The sequence below is a fragment of the Danio rerio genome, chromosome 20 (genome assembly GCF_052040795.2).
Source record: "Danio rerio strain M-AB ecotype USA chromosome 20, GRCz13ab, whole genome shotgun sequence".
NCBI lineage: Eukaryota > Metazoa > Chordata > Actinopteri > Cypriniformes > Danionidae > Danio > Danio rerio.
The window spans coordinates 36,509,051-36,526,679 of NC_141040.1; the positions used below are offsets into that span (position 1 = coordinate 36,509,051).

The window sequence follows — 17,629 nt, forward strand, 5'->3', positions numbered from 1 at the left end:
AGAATAAGTAATTTTAACTGTTAATTAAATGTAAATATGTATTTAATTGATATCACTTGTAGTGCAACAGGATTATGTTTGATTGATTTTATTTTTTATTCATTTATTTATTTGTAAACCAGGAATGCTGAGTGTGTGAGCCATTATTAAAAACAGTCATTCTTTAAATGAATTAAACGGTCATTATTTAAAGAAGTCAAAACATGGTAGAGCAGACAGTTAAAGGGTTAAAAATGTTTTACTATATTTTTTGTAAAATGAATGACTGTAAAATAAAACATGCCTATACATATATAGTGCTCTACAGCAACAACAATTAAAATGAAACAATAAAGTATTCCAAGAGAAGTATTAATAAGACTTTGGTAGCAAAATAAGATTTTGATAACACTAAACATCTCTCAAGCTTACTTGTGCCCCTTTTTAGAAGATAAATACGTTTTTAATTTATTAATTATTGTTACATATTCTTCTTTTCTTTTGAAACTTGTTCATGTACACCAGTCATGGACATGGTTACTTTTTAGAGAATATATTTATTTAAGTTAAATTCAAGTTAAAAGTTAAAATTGATACAAAAAAGTGGTGTAAATGAGCATTTATTTAACTAATTCTTTTGAATTTTTGGTCTTTTGAATGTATTTTAGAACTTTCATTTTAGTAAAAGATCAGTTTTGGCTGAGTAGAGGTGTTTTGTAAAATAACAGTAGAGCAACAAATATGTAATAAGTAAAATATATTTTTGGAAAAAGTCAGATATAAAATTATTCAATAAAAATATTTGTAATGATTAAACATTATTATTCAAACTTATTCATCAGTCATATAATATATATTAAACTAAAGTCATCAAATTTAAGCTCAATCTGATCTATTATTGACTAAAATGTGTGTATCGTAAATGATCAATTTATTTAACACTTCATTGATGTTTGTCTGCTGTATTTGGTTAAATTACCAGTAAAGGTCATGAATGATGTTCTGACGCTGGCGCTGGCCTCAGTGACTGTGGGAAGATCACACCCCACTCATTTCACCAGGAGGCTTCGCTTTTGGGATCAGACAGTGGGTGCCGAGGGAGGGAGGGGAGAAACCATATCAGAGCGAGGCGGAGGATGGCGGGGGGTTATTAGGTGTAACTGATGGATGCATTGTTTTCCCAAAGAGTGATTGGTATTGTGCTCCGTTTATTCTTTACAATTGTCATTAAGCTCCTCTGTGACATTTGACAATATCCATTTGCATTAAGTCGCATCCGTCTGCGATATTTATCCCCATTGTCCTAATTGTAGGAGATAATAAGGCGTTCACATTTCCAACTTGGAATTTCGGCAGTCGTACAGTTGCCAGACAAACCCGAAAGGTTTTTCCCCCCAAACTCGGACTAGCTGAAAAGGTTCAAACACAAATGGTACACAGAAGACTGGCCCTTGCCCCTCACTCCTTAGACCCCAAACTATCATTCATAACCTTTCCTCGTCGCTCCGAAAGGGAAAAAGAGGAGAGGAGAGAAGGAGGGGAGAGGAGGAGGACTGTGGGGAGGACCATGAACGCTTATTTAAAAAGACTTCCTTTATTGGACCATGTGCAGGCAGTTCACTCACAAAGGCCTTAAATAGGATATTTTCTGTTCCCTATAGTTGCTTTCCCTTTTAAGTGCCGAGGCAAAAAAAGTAAGTTTACAACTCCTCTCACAATGAAGCTCTTCACTCCCAGGTTGCTGAGACCCGGGCTGACCTGGGAAAGTTAATTAGGAGGCCAACAATGAGCGAGCCCGAGCAAAATACCTCGCCTCTCCTCCAGCCAAAGATGTCATCCATTAATTAGGCAAATCTTTAAGGTGGGCTTATTGAATTTACAGAAAGGCCGCAGTTTGGGCGGGCCACGTTTTTTGATCAGGCCCTCGCCCCAAACAATGCCTTCTCCTGGTTAAGGGAAAAAGGGAGGGGATTGGTGGAAGCAGAGGAGGAAGAGAAAGAGAAGGAGGGGAAAAAAGGAGAGGGAGAGAAAGAAACGTATGGCTCGCGGAGGCTTAATGGGAGACTCGCAGGGGCTCGGGGGGCATGCCGAAGCGATGATGTCATGCAAAGGCAACCTGGGGGCTTGGGAAGAGTGGAAACGAGTGTGTTTGGGGAGGGGGGGCACTCAAAGTTAACATGGCTGCATCTGGGCCAAAGCCTTCTCTCTGAAGGAGCAATGCATACACGCACCCCTGCTGATCACTTTCACCTCACATCTGCGTTATGTCACCGGTGGATTTGCTTCAGTGCAATCAATCAATGAAATTTTATGATGTTATATGACACATACTAATATACAATGATCCATATTTAAGTATCTGAATCTGGTTCAGGCTCAGCACTCTTGTTGTTGAACTATGTTTAGTCGAGATGATTAACTATTATTAATAAATTGGTATCATATATATATATATATATATATATATATATATATATATATATATATATATATATATATATATATATATATATATATATATATATATATATGTAGTATAATTATTCTATATGTGGAATTATTATTATAGATAGAATTATTATATATTGCACAAAAATCAAAAATATATTGTGATAAACGATATTATTGTCATTTTAAGACCATTTTATGCCACTCATTATATAATGCCAGAACGATAATATAATATCATCAATGCAAGTACACTCTTCCAAAGAACACATAATATTTTGTTTAGAATGTTTAATTTAATTAATGTCATTTAAAAATGTAATTAATACATTTGTAAAAATTTATATAATTTAATTAAATTAAATGCCATTGGAATCAGTATGTGAAAATGCACATCCTTAATATCAAATGTTAACAAAAAAGTGCAAGGTAAAAAGTAACAGAGGCTGCGATATCTGCTACCAGATCTATTTTCAATTGTCAGACACCCACGTGAAAATATACTAAAGTAATGTATAGTAAATGGCGTCACGGTGGCGCAGTGGGAAGCACAATTGCCTCACAGCAAGAAGGTCACTGATTCGAGTCTTAGCTTAGACATTTGGCATTTCTATGTGAAGTTTGCATGTTCTCCCCGTGTTCGCGTGGGTTCCCTCCGGGTGCTCTGGTTTCCCCCACAAGTCCAAAGACATGTGGTATAGGTCAATTGAGTAAGCTAAGTTGTGTGCGTCTGTCAATGCAAGAGAGTATGGGTGTTTTCCTGTGTTGGGTTGCATCCACTGGCGGTTTATTCCACTGTGGCCACCCCTGATTAATTAAGGGACTAAGCCGAAAAGAAAATGAATGAATGATTAAATTTATTGTAAATACTAGAGTTTCCAGTGTTTTTTAACCATCCTGACACTGACACCTCCAGTAGAGATAGAGATGTGTACACTCAGCTAAAATGTTTCTAGAATTGGTTTGCTTGTATGAGCAATATATGTTGAATCACTAAGAAATGATTGATTTCATGTTTATGTTGTGCGATAGGTCGATATATTGAGTATTGTGACAGGGCTACCTATATTGACAATTTTAGAGTTTATCAGGTAAATTAGTGTGAAAAATGAGGTAATGTGCTTACAGTATTTTTTCTCTTATTTTACACTTATAGTATTTATTAAAATGCAAACTGTGTTTTACATTTGTGTCCATGACCTTGTGCATCATTGATGAATGATGTTGTATGGACAGTTTTACTATTATTTACTAATAATTTTAAATCAACACGTGCCTTCCAAATATATATATATATATATATATATATATATATATATATATATATATATATATATATATATATATATATATATATATATATATATATACATATTTTGGTAACACTTTAGGTCACAATTCATGCTATGAACTTCTGGCTTATTACCTGCCTATAACTGAGATATTAACTGTTTATTAGTAGTTATAAAGTATGATCTTATTCTGCATCTCTAAAACCACCCACAACCTAAACCCAACTTCTACTTTACTAACTATTAATAAACATCTAATTACTATTTTATTAAGCTAGTAGTGTTAGTTAATGGTTTGTTAATATTGTGAATTGTGACCTAAACTAAAATGTTTCCTTTTTATTTAAATGCCTTTGTAAGTTAATATCACATATGAAAACATATGGTTGGAACCACATAAGATTCACTGACACCAATATTGCTAGTGTCTGAAAACCAAAGCTGTTGTGAGTTTTTTTTTTCAGTATTAACGTGCAAAAACTAATTTATGTTGTTAAATTAGATCACAGTTGTTTAACAGGCAGTTATTGTAGGTAATCTCCTTTAATGAGTGCTCAAGTGGTTTAATAAAACATCATTTGACTACAAGAATCTCTGGAACTGTTGTCATCTCTACATAAAGTCACACTGCTCTTCATATTGAATTATGACTGCAAAGCACCAGCAAATCTTCATATTGGATTTAGCCTGTGGATTTGCTCTGTGTGTTAAGATCCAGCTCTTAAGGAATTTCATTGATGCTGGAATTTGAGGCTTTTCAATCCGAGCCCTGGTGTGGTAAAAGCTAATGCTGACACTTGTACGAAGGCAGCATGTATAAAGCTTGGCAGGGGGAGGCTGGGTATCTCTCTGTCCTCCTTTTTGACATGACCAGTCTTTGTGAGAAAAAAAAAACCCTTTCCTTGAAGGCCATATCCCTCCTCTCATAGTTCATGCCTCTTTAAGGGCACTGACTGGGCTGAGCTCTACCTCCCTAAAATACACCTCCCCCCGGCTGTCCTAATCGGAGGGGTGGATCTATGTGTTTTGTTGCTTGTCAAAAACAATCACTCTTCGGGCCATTACAGTTGCTGCACGTCCTCCTTTAATTGGTGTAACGCACGGAGGAATGAAAGCGAGGGCGGCCCACAAAAGCCGGCCAGTGAATGAGAACCGACTCGCACTGAACTGCTCTCCAGGGCAAAAAAAGTTCATAGTTGGCAACTAACAAGGAGTTGTAGGGGGGTCTTTCTTTCAGCGATACCACTGACAATCAAACCTTAATAATGTATGTGGATATTTATTATGTTATAAGGATGAAAATTTACTATTAGTTTTAATTATGTGAACGATTATTCACATGTAAATAAAAATATTACAATTAATTAAGCGTACATTGTATAACATGTCAATTAATAGCTTAATATATTCTGTGATTCATCTGTATTTTCTGTTATATACACATTTGCATTGCGTTCATTGGATTGTCTCAGTTTTTGATAGCTATTTTTGTATAGTTTGAAATATGTTTTCTGAATTTATTGTTTTAATTATAATACAAAAAAAACAGGTTTATTATTATTAAAATGATTTTTGGGTCACACTTTACAATAAGGTTCATTAGTTAATGTTAATTAATGCATTTACTAACATGAACAAACAATAAACAATACATTTACTACAGAGATTATTCATGTTAATAAACATTAGTTAATGAAAATACAGTAGTTCATTGTTAGTTCATGTTAACTCATGGTGCATTAATGTTAACAAGCATGGCCTTGAATGTTAATAATGCATTAGTAAATGTTCAATTATGCTTAATAAATGCTGTACATGTGTTGTTCATGATTAGTTCATGTTAGTAAATGCATTAACTAATGAACCTTATTGTAAAGTGTTATCGATTTTTGTAACAATTTACTGATTGATTTCTGCACTTTATTTCTTTTTTTCACAACACACCTTTCGTTGAACTGTAGAGTTATATTTTCAACATCTAAAGTTTGGAGCAGAGGTCATGTCCCATGGTGTAATTCAGAACTGTAAATAAAGTGAAAAACACCCATGAATCACAAAATATGATATACGTTTAATTAACAAGTAGTATGTAGTAAGTAATGTGTATTTATATAGCGCGTTTATTGTTTATGGCCATACACCCAAAGCGCTTCACAATCATAAGGGGGGTCTCTCCACACCACCACCAGTGTGCGACGGCAACAATGCCTGTGCGTTTACACACCAGCTACTGTATAGGTGGAGTGGAGAGACGGTGATAGAGCCATTTCCGTGGATGGGGATGATTGGGAGGCCATGATAGGTAAAGGCTGATGAAGGGGATTTGACCAGGACACCAGGGTTACACCCCTACTCTTTACGAGAAGTGCGATGGGATTTTTAATGACCTCATAGAGTCGGGACCTCGGTTTAACATCTCATCCGAAAGACAGCGCTCACTGTGTCCCCTTCACTATAAAGGGGCATTAGGTATCACACAGACCACAGGTTGAGCACCCCCCGCTGGCCTCACTAACACAACTTCCAACAGCAACCTAGTTTTCCCATGGGGTGTCCCATCCAGGTACTGACCAGGCTTGGCCCTGCTTAGCTTCAGTAAGTAACCGTTCTTGGGCTGCAGGGGGATATGGCTGTGGCTGTAAATGTATACTTTACAGTGTATTTCAGGCAGAGCTTTGACTAAGTATCTAAACACGTGACAGAATGTCTGTTGCCAATGATCGGTGATTGTCAGAGTGAATTGCCCTCAAAGTCCCTTTAAGGCAAGTCATTTTATTCAGCGGCCATCTTTTAAACACCTCTCAGGGAGTATGTTCCTAGATGGGTCGTATGCATAGCTAGTGTTTTTTAGTCAATGATGAATTTCCGGTGAAAGCTTTTATTTTTTATTTCATGAGGTTACTTTTGCAGCATTCATGTTGCAATGCAATTACAATACATTCAGTTTAACAGACTTAAAGGGCACCTAGGTTACCCCTTTTTTCAGATTTAATACAAGTCTTTTGCGTCTCTAGAATGTGTATATAAAGTTTCAGATCAAAATACCCATCAGATTTTTCATTATACCTTTTACAAGATGCTGTTTTATACTGATTTCCAGCAGGGGGTGGTTTTGTCGTACTGCGCCTTTAAGACGAGTCTTTCCCGCCCACTATTTCTACATGCCTCCTCCCTCAGCTGCGTCAGACAACAGACAGACTTAAAGGAAGAAGGTCTCACATAGCGTTTGTGAGATACTACAGTAAGAACTAACCTTTACTAATCAGTATTGTGAAGTTGCATTGATGAGTCACACACAATACCGTTACAAAGTTAACGAGCGCGCCCGCGCGCGCATACACACACACCGCAGATGACACACACACACAGGCAGGCAGGCAGGCAGGCAGGCAGACAGACAGAGCGCGCTTAGCTTAGTTAAGGCTAACCTCAAGAACTGTGTGGATATCTGTTATGCTAATGTACAAAATAAACCTGATTTAACTTCCACTAACCGGGATTGAAGCGTCTTCTTTTATAATTGTTCTGACACGCGGCTGTGCTGATGAAGTAAAGCTGAAGTAAAACGCTGTAATTAATTACACACATATTCTGTTTTAAAACACTTTAAACATGTGAAACTTACTCTGAATCACATTTCATGATGATTGATGATCCTATCGAACAGAACAGACCTTTTATTCCCAGTTGCTTTGCGTATGTCTGCCTGGTCTTGTTGACATATACACGCGACTACCGGAACATGTTAATGCGCGCAGCTGTCAATCAATTCGGTGGGCGGGGGGATCGCACACCTACGTAATGGTGCGATCGATTTGAAAACAGCTCCAATTGGCCGACCCTTTTTTTTGTAGTTAAATTGAAAAAAAAAGGACTGGGTGTGTTCATATCACCCCAGTATGACGGTCTATACACTATACCAACACCCAGATCTGTCCAAACAGCTTGAAAAGTAGATTTTTTTTACCATAGGTGCCCTTTAAGCATTCATTTGATTTTTAAAGTGTTAAAAAAGACGTAAGACCATTTAAATGCAGGCACCATCATTAGTCGCAAGCTATAGCGCAGAAATGACATTGAAAATACTGGGGTAAAATAAATTTCCATATTTTAAAGACATGGCGTGGAAAAATTAAATTTGAAGGAGACTCGCTTTAGATCGCATCTAGCCAGGCCGTGAAGATCGCTGTTTTGTTTTTTTAAGAAATCAGATCATAAACACGGCAATTTTGTATGGGATGACAATTAACCGGAAGCCCTGGGGCTGGCTGACTGAAATTAAAAGTCCATGTGCATATACCCCATTAACATCTATGTTGATCCTGGAACAACATTCCAATCAGCCAATCAGAATTAAAGGGTATGTTCGGTTTATACACTTCTACATGATTGTTATCCAACTTTTATTCGCCTCTGATTTTAAGAATAATTTACAGTTATGGTTGTAAAACATCATTTTTGTTTAAAAATGTAATCCATACCTTTTCCCCTAAACCAGGGGTGGGCAAACTCGGTCCTGGAGGGCCGGTGTCCTGCACAGTTTAGCTCCAACACAAATCAAACACACCTGCTTATTAATTTCTAGTGATCTTGCAGACACTAATTAGCTTGTTCAGGTGTGTTGGAGCTAAACTGTGCAGGACACCGGCACTCCAGGATCGAGTTTGCCCACCCCTGGTTTAGGGGAATAGGTATGGATCACATTTTCAAACAAAAATGATGTTCCAGGATTAACAAAGATGTTAATCCAGGATTGCATCATACTTGACAAAATCATGACGTGCTTTTTGGCATCCTTTTTAATTTGGGAGACATCAAATTCTTCAAAATTGCTTGCTATATGCTTACGGTTAAATTTCATATTCTGAATCACCAATGAAATTAAACAACAACTGTCTCTTAAGATTAAGTTCTAAACGTTCGATTAAATCTGCAGAAACTCATAAAAATACACATCTAGTGTGGTCCCCTCCCCTGGAGAATTGTCTGTTTACAACAATCAATGATTGGCTCCTGTATTAGAAGGTGGGTCTTCAGTCGCCATATTGACCGATCCACGTTTCCCCTATTCAAAATTATATGAGTAAAATGTCTTGTGTACTCAATGCCTTTAACCTGTGTTACTGTAACCTCTTTTACCTAGAAAAATATTAATCATGATTGACTTTCACTTTTTTGGTGCATCTAGACCTTAAGGTGTCAGTCTAAGTCTAAGGCAACATCATAATGCAAAGTCATAGGATGTGCAATAAACAAAAACCAACCAACAAACAAACCAAAAAACTGAATTGTGTCTTAAATGTTTCTGTTGAAATTTGTAAACTGCTGTAAAGAAGTAGTTTCCCCCAGAGAAACTCACTCTAACTGCCCTCTTTCTCCCTGTTTGCTCGGCCTGAGCTGGAGTTGTCAGCCGAGTTTTATGTCCAGTTCGCTGGAGCTGAAAGAAGTCAGCATCGTGTCTTGTTATGAAACAAGATGTCCTTGCCTCCCGTTCCGGGTGAACGATGACCGGGGTGACTTGCATGGAGCGATGGCCTCGCCGTGGCGTTCAACAGAGGCGACCAACAGTGAGGAAGTCAATGCGCCATTGTGTATCGAGTTCGTCGGCTACATGTTTGGTAATTATCCCGCCTGTTTGTTGGAGACTTGGGTCTGTGAGCCAAACAGGCCGACAGTGGAGCACAACACCGTCAACAAAGATTAACTTCTTCATGAATGGTCTAGTTGAGGCAGACAGTCTCAGTGCATCATTGATTAATGCTACCAATCAGTTCAGCAACAGAAAATTTGCATGTCTTTAAGGACATTTACTTGAATTTTCAACAAAATACAGAAAACTTTTTATGCTTAATGGCTCTTACTTTACACAACAGGGGGTCTGCAGGGGCCTGAAAATGCTAACTTTTACAGGGTTTTAAATTAGCATCGTTATGATCACATTTGATCTACAATATTTTGCATGGTATGCATGTGTATTACATCAAGAATACACAAGACATCTCACTCAAATTGTTTTAAATTGAGAAAAGTGTAACGTCAATATGGTGAAAGAAGCTTTGCCTATAGTACATTAGCCAATCATCAATCGATATAGACTGATGTTTCTCCGGGGAGATTCTCAGACCAGACATGTGCTTTATGACAGTCTGTTGGTTAACAAATATCAGCAAATACTTGCTCCACAGACAAAAAACAAAAGATTTATGGTTTTGTAATCAGCATGAAACCAATGTGAGGTACAGTCTGTCCTGTCAAACGCACATCACATGACAGCAACTACTCAAATGCCTTCAAACCTCCAAACAAATGGTTGCTTTTATTTCTGGAGGAGATTCGCCATCAATAGTTGTGAATAACTTTAAAAGAGCAGCGAATCTGATGATATCAGACGATCATTATTCAGAGGATGGTAAAGTGTTGAACGGCCATAAATAAGGTCGTGATCTGGTTCTTAGTGCACATGCACATATGCTCGGGGGCCTGAAAAATAGGCAGATTTTGTTTGATTTAAACGTTTATAAACGAAACGTATGAGACAGTTGTTGTTTAATTTTATTGGTGATTCCAAATATGTAATGTAATTGTAAGCTTGGCAAACAGTTTTGTAGAATTTAATATTTTCCCATTCAGACAGAATGCCAGAGCATACTGCCCGAGAGGAGTTTCAAAGATGATCGCTGAATTAAATGACTTGCCTTAAAAGGACTTTGATTACATGCTCAATCTGTAGGCATGTGCAAGTACTTGTGCACCAAAACAGCTGCCAGAATACAGCCATGTGCATAGTTGCTTTTTGTTTCATTACAAAGTGATATTGCCAACTACTGGCCGGCCATGTACATTTCAGTACTTTTAGTCGTTTTTGAAGATCGGTGTGAACCGGGATTATTTTAACAACGTTGTCATACATAAAACTTTTCAAAACTGCTAAGTAACACAGGATTTTCACTTGAGGTTAGATAGAAACAGCACAATGTTTTTTTTTTTCAGGAGACATATTCCTATAAGAGTAACTTTGCAAAATAATAAATAGTTAACTAATCTCATAATCAGCTTCGACATCTAACATCTATAGACCACTTGGTGGACATGTGGTCATGTCATTGTCCCATGAGCATTTCCTGTATGTTATCAAACGATTTCATACCGGTAACAGGTAATTCAATCATAACTTAACGTTAAAACTGCTATCATAACATTATTTATTAATATGTGGCTCTTTTTGGATTTCCTGAAGCTATAGAAATTAAAAATGTAAAATGGGAATTACGCTAGGAACATTGTTTTTGTTTACATCTCTCAAAATGGTCCATATGAGATAATTTATAACCCAAAAAGTTAAGGTAACTCAAACCATTTTTGGAAACTGATGGCAACAAACTATTTAAATTCAAAAAATCCTAAAGAGTACTGTGAACTTACTCCATTTAAGTTAAAGTATTGAGGTATTTAATTAACTCATTACTTTCAACACTGAGTTCAAAACTCTTTTCAAATAAGTAGAATTAACTTTTAATCAATTTTGAGGTGACGAGACTCAATTAATTTAATAAAGTTGACTGTCGGGTTTTACAGTGTAGCGTTCACGAAAAGAAAAAGACAATAATTGTTTTCAGACCTAATATACTGGAAGGAAAATTAAATGATTTTAAAAACAACTATCAACAGACTGTCAAATAAGGCACAATGAACATTTATTGTGTGTGTTTGTACATGTTATTGTTTTTTAATAGTTCACTGTAAACGATTTCTGTTGTTTTCACGGTATTATACTGCATTTCTCAACAGTTGTTTACTGTATAAGCTGTGCACAGTGTGTTACTGTATATATTGCTGTTTTCACAGCATGATAATGTATTCTCAACATTTCCATACTGTGAACATGATTAACAGTATGCTACTGCAGATTTTACAATGAATTTTGGGAAAAAATCAGTTACTGTGCATCTGATCTAAATACAGTACTGCAAATGACCATGAAAAACTCTACACACACTTTATATTATTATTATTATGTTTATTTTATTTTTTGACAAAGTATTTTGTGAAGAAAAATAAACTAACCAGTTTCTTCAGACTGTTCAGTGCATAAAACTGGCCCCTGTTTTTCTATTTTTGGGTGTACTGCACCTTAATTTTATAAGGTTAACATGAAAATATTAAATAATTTTTAATCAATATAACTTCGTGCTTAACCAAAATGTAAACTGGAACAAAAGTAATTGATTCATGAAACCAAAGTCAGCTTAAATGTCAGAATGACCAGCCTGCTTAAGACGGATTCATGAGGTTAGGGCACCCGTCATCACCATGGAGGTCACATCTCGCATTTTCAAAACAATATTATAAAATACGCACCATCTCTATAAATAAACCACAGACTTGAGTTTAAAACAACTACATTCCCGCATGAAAAACGGTTAAAACTAAATTTCATAACGCATTCATTATAGAGCCATCTAAGACCGGGGCAAGTCACATGTCTAGCCGATTATAACCTCGTTTCGCCGGATACATGAGTGATGATGGACACCCTGGAGGTCAGAATCTCCGCTATCTGCAAAGCACGCTTAAAATTTACACATGATATCTATAAATAAACCACAGATTTGAGTTTGTAAGAACTATATTCTCGCATGAAACACTGTTAAAATTTCATTTCGTGACATATTAAACGCAATATTTATAATATTAGCTGGGCTTTCTCATCCGCCATTACCATTTGCTTGTTGATGTGAAATGAATTCTGGGAGAATCCCAAAACACTTCAAACAAACTTTATTGTTATTGTCAAGGTCAGATATATGTAATAATTTCGCTGGTAAAGTGAATAAAAAACAATGTTACTAAATTGTAATCAATATCACGTTTGCACTGGTTCGGTTCAATACTCTAGCGACTCTGAATCGTATTGAATCGAATTGAACCGTTTGCTCGGGAATTATTTGATCACACGTATTCACAAGCACATTCAGCAATATGCAATTAGTGTATAATTAGTGTATAAATGCGTGTGGCCAAGCAGTATAACGAAATAGTAATGAATCATATGCAAAAAGGAATCGGTTTTAGGCGGATTCGATTCTTTACTGTTCACTAAGGAGCCGATTCATAGAACCGAACGGACACGACTCGACATGCAGGCAACGGCTTTCCTAATTAGAAATTCACCTGTCGTCTTTCATCCAGCAAATTCATCCTCGGTAAGTGTTTTAAAGTCAAATTCCGTCCGTTAAAGGATTGTTTTGTATGTATTTCTGTGTATTGTGTGTGTAATTTAAAAGAATTAACCAAGTGACATTAGTTGTAGGTTCTTATGTTATGTCACGCTATCCGTTAACAAATGGTATTTTAAACAAGAAATAACAGACGCCAGGCGGTCATTGTAGTGTTTGCGAGGTATTAGATACAGTGAGTTTATCTTGAGTGAGTTTTTGACCATACGTTAAGTTACCTGGAAAACATAACTTTAACTTATTGTAACTGCATTAATGAATTCTCAAACTTATTTCAGCACAACACTGAGATGAAGGCGAAGTCACCATGAAAAGTTAAACGTTTACCGTTAAGGTAAGCTCTGGTCTTCACATAGTCATTATGACTAAGCTATCATTATGGTAAAATTTTTCAACTGTAAGTTAGTTAACGTTATTTAAACTAAACTCATAATGAAATGAGTCTTAACTGTTTTATTAAACGGAGCTGAAAATTAAATGCAGTTGAATTATTTTAAGCTAACGTTAATATTAACAAAATACATATTAATTGTCTATTTCTCAATAATGTTAATGAGCTTGATGTAACGTTATAGTGTGTCATTAATTGTACATTTAATTTTTGGTGTTCAGGTGTACCTGAGGTGAGTGTACATTCTGAGTACACAGATGTAAGCCAAAGTCATTATCACTATATATATATATATATATATATAAATATATATATATATATATATCCATCCTATTCTAAGATAAATTGATGGGGTCAGGGAATGATTTGTGTACAAATGTATTTTAACCCCATACAGATTGGTATGGTTGTACCATAGATTTAGATTAATTAATGTTAAGTCTTATTTTACTCTTATTATATTTATCTGTTTTTCAGCTACAGTAACTGATGTTGAAAAACTGATGCTACCAATCACTCCTCACTTGATTATTCAAGGTAATGTTGATGTCTTCCTCATTTTGATTAGATTTTTAAATGTCAAGTTGTTCACAGATTTGTTGTGAGGAGTTTCATGTACAACCTCTTTTCCTTCTTCCAGGAGTTCCTTAGATTAAAAAAAATCTGGTGGTAAAACAGCCACGGCTATGCTATTTGCCTACCAAGTGCTGAGTAAATATTAGACAAACATTTTTTTCTATAACTGTTTTCTTTGTGTTTATTAGCAATTTTACTGGGCATATGTGTTTTTTTTTTTTCAAACAGCCTGGAAACTGTAAGTTTAGTTCAATATGTTATTTTATGCTATTCATTTTTGTCTTAACATGGATTGCATGTTGAAGCTATCGTTTTATAGTGGGAAAATGTAAAAGAGAATCACTGAATACAATGGCATAATGATTCTGCTTGTTCACAGAAGGTACTTGATTTAGTTTTCCTCAAGCGACACATCAGTTTTTATGACTATTGCTTGACACTTGAATTGAAGGGACAGTTCACCCAAAAATGAAAATAATAGCATCTTTGGCATCCTTCACTTGTTTCAAAATAGTTATATATTTATTTTGTTCCGTTGAACACAAACTCATATTTTTTAAAGAAATTTGGTTCAAATATTGGTATCAATAGTTACTGGTTACTAACATTCTTCAAAATATCTGCTTTAGTGTTCAACAGAAATTCAAACTAGTTTAAAACACGTGGAGTAAATAGTGGCAAAATAGTAAACTATTCCTTTAAATATTTTATTCTGAGACTTTTATTTATATGTGTCTTGTCTTTTGTCATATTGTCCTTCTAGCTCAGATTGTGATGGACCTGGAATGCGACACCAGTTACTCTTAAGACAAGAACCGAATAAAGCACAGATGTGAAGAGGTTTGCAGCCAAACTAACTGGAGGGAAGGAACCTTTAGGTAAAAACACCTGCTTTATTTAGATCTGAAGTATTTTATTTGACATAGAGATTTATTGTTTTAATTCTAATTTAAAGCAAACAAGGTTGAGCACCCCTGGTCTAAAAGCTCAAAAATGCTGTTTCCGTGATAAGGTTAAATGTAGTTTAGAAATAGATTCATTAGGATCAATGCTTAAAGTAAACATTTTCTTCTCTCTGTAGACCAAACATGTTTACTATCCCTCACATTTTAATAAATTGTTTCTGTTTTTGTTTCTTACAGTGTGGGTGAACATACTACCTGGATGTCCAACAAAGGCTGCACAAGAGCTCATTTGATAGCACATATTCTGTCCTGTCTACATCTCTGATGACCTGGAAGTGCTTCGACATCAGTGAGTAATACATCTTTATATTGTCATGCATACAGGATTTCTGTAAGCTTAGCTTTAATGTTAGTTTGTAATCAGCAGTGACTGTTTAAAAAAATAAGTATTTAAATTATTCTAAACGTTTTACTGATGCTGTGCACAGTAACGTTATGATGATTTAGTTTGAGGAAATGTCACTGGAGAGGTGTTTGTATAAAAAAAAAAAAAAAAATTGTATGAAATAACTTGATAAAATGTTTATTTGTCTCGCTGACATGCCATCACTGCTGCATATTGAAATACAGTAATACGAATTAACAGCAGAATATTACCACAAACATTTCATGAAGTAGGCTAGACTGCTCTTTAGTTCTCTATTCAACTTTAACACATTTCCTCGTGTCGCTGAGCCTCTCTGCAGATTTTGCCAAAAATTAATGCTTAGTGATTACTTTGTTTTATGCAAACCAAATATCAGTAACTCATCATTAGCATTATTTTAAAAAATCACCCACAGCTTTCATGTTCTCTAACGCAATCTTATCTGTAAGTTAGAAGTGGATTTATACGTGTTAAAAGCCTAAAAGTATTTTATTAACATTAGTCACGTTAAATTAGATTATTTTATTTATTTAATTTTAAATATGTAGCCTCTTAAAGTGAGAATGAACTGTGTTTACCCCTCTTAAATCTGTGGAAGCACTAGTAGTGTGGAATCAGATATTCGAGCTATACAGAGTCAGACATTAAGTTAAGATGAGACTTTATTTTTTACACACCTGTGTGGACACCTGACTAATGATCTTCAAGAACAATGCCTGCTGATCTTTTCCCCATTAACGTTAGTGTAATTGTGAATTGACAATAAACTGTATTTTACCAACAAAAACAATTAAAAAACTATATATATATATATATATATATATATATATATATATATATATATATATAGTGCAGTGTTTCGTTTCTGAATGAATTAAATGGTTTGAGGGATGATTAGTTTTTACTTCAGTGATTGATTTTGCTTGTCATTTTTGCAGGATCATCATCATGCTGCTGCCCTTTTTCACTGTCCCTTTCCACATCATTTGGCCTTCATCATTTCCTGTCTTGTAGCAGTATTTTCACCTGTTTTTAAAATTGTAATAATTTTTGATGCATTAATTGTTGACTGGCTTTAATGATCAATTGTTTATTAGTGTTCTGTTGCTCTGTTATATTGAATAATTGCTACTGTGTTAGCATGGTTTACACAATAAACCTTTATTGTGAAGTTAAAGTTTCAGTTTCTTTATTTTTCTTGTTAGTCTTGAACAGTTAAAATAACACTTGTGCAATTTTTGAACATTTTTTACCCATTATAAAGTAGCACTATTAAATAACATAAAATAACATTTAATAACTGTAAAATACTATACAGTAATAATGAAAGTAACGTTAAAATACCGTAGTTCTTCATGGTAAAAATGTACAATAAAATACTGTTTTCAGTTTTGCAGTATGTGCACCACTACTGTAATTAGTGTTACAGTAAAAATCAACAACAGTAAAATGATGTATTAAATTTTACAGTAAATGTAATACTAATGTAATTAGTATTACAGTAATGTTACTGTTTTATGAAATACAGCAGCTACTGGATAATTGTTGCCAGTAACTTACTGTTAATTTAACAAGAAATCGTTTACAGTGTTCTTATAGCCTACCCTAGATAAAAATGAGAATTAAGAGATAATTTCAGATGTTCTTAAGTGACAATTTTAAAATTTTTAATCTTTAATCATCCGACTTATATTAGCTAAGATGGAATAAACCGGAAACACATTAGCCTATTTATTCAAATGACCAGCTTGCATGCCACCCCTGGATAAAAGTTTTTAAGAATTCAAGTGGTTTTAAACAGTTTATTTTTTATTTTATTTTATTTTATTTTATTTGAACACAAAAGAATACATTTTGAAAAATGTTGGAAACCATTAGCCATTGACTTCTGTAACATTTTTTCTTTCTTTCCTCAAACATTCTTCAAAATATCTTCTATTGTTTTCAGAAGAAAAGAAACTCATAAACGTTAATAACCACTGGAGGGTGAGTAAATTATTGATTTAGGGTGAATCATTCCTTTATTCAGGTTAAAATAACGAGGCCTATTTAATATTTTGTTTTTAAAGAATTAAATTTAATGTAAATTTTAAAAAATTAAAATTTGTTATAAAGAAACTTGTCCACAACATGTTACTGTAATTTTCCACAGTAAATTAAATTAGCATTACTTTTTAGGATTTAACTGTAAAAAAATCACAGTAATGTGTTGTATTCATAATTTTATTTTGAAATTAAGGCAGGTTGCATGAATACTGCAAATAACCTGAAAAAGGCTATATCCTTCACAATAGTATCTGGATGCAGCCTTTATGATGCAAGCTGAGTTTGCATCACTCAGCGATGCAATGTCAGACACAATGCACTCAATGGAG

At 34.9% G+C, this 17,629-nt stretch overlaps 1 long non-coding RNA gene across 2 annotated transcripts; it reads left to right on the top strand.

Moving 5' to 3' along the window:
• Positions 1–12,038: 12,038 nt before the first annotated feature.
• Positions 12,039–16,431, top strand: LOC147832254 (uncharacterized). 2 transcript variants are annotated; one of them, XR_015518599.1, is made up of 6 exons: positions 12,039–12,922; positions 13,234–13,289; positions 13,824–13,883; positions 14,686–14,800; positions 15,065–15,176; positions 16,193–16,431. It is a non-coding gene; the product is annotated as an uncharacterized LOC147832254 (long non-coding RNA). The 2 variants fall into 2 exon arrangements; XR_015518600.1 differs by lacking the exon at positions 12,039–12,922 and adding an exon at positions 13,005–13,130.
• Positions 16,432–17,629: the final 1,198 nt, after the last annotated feature.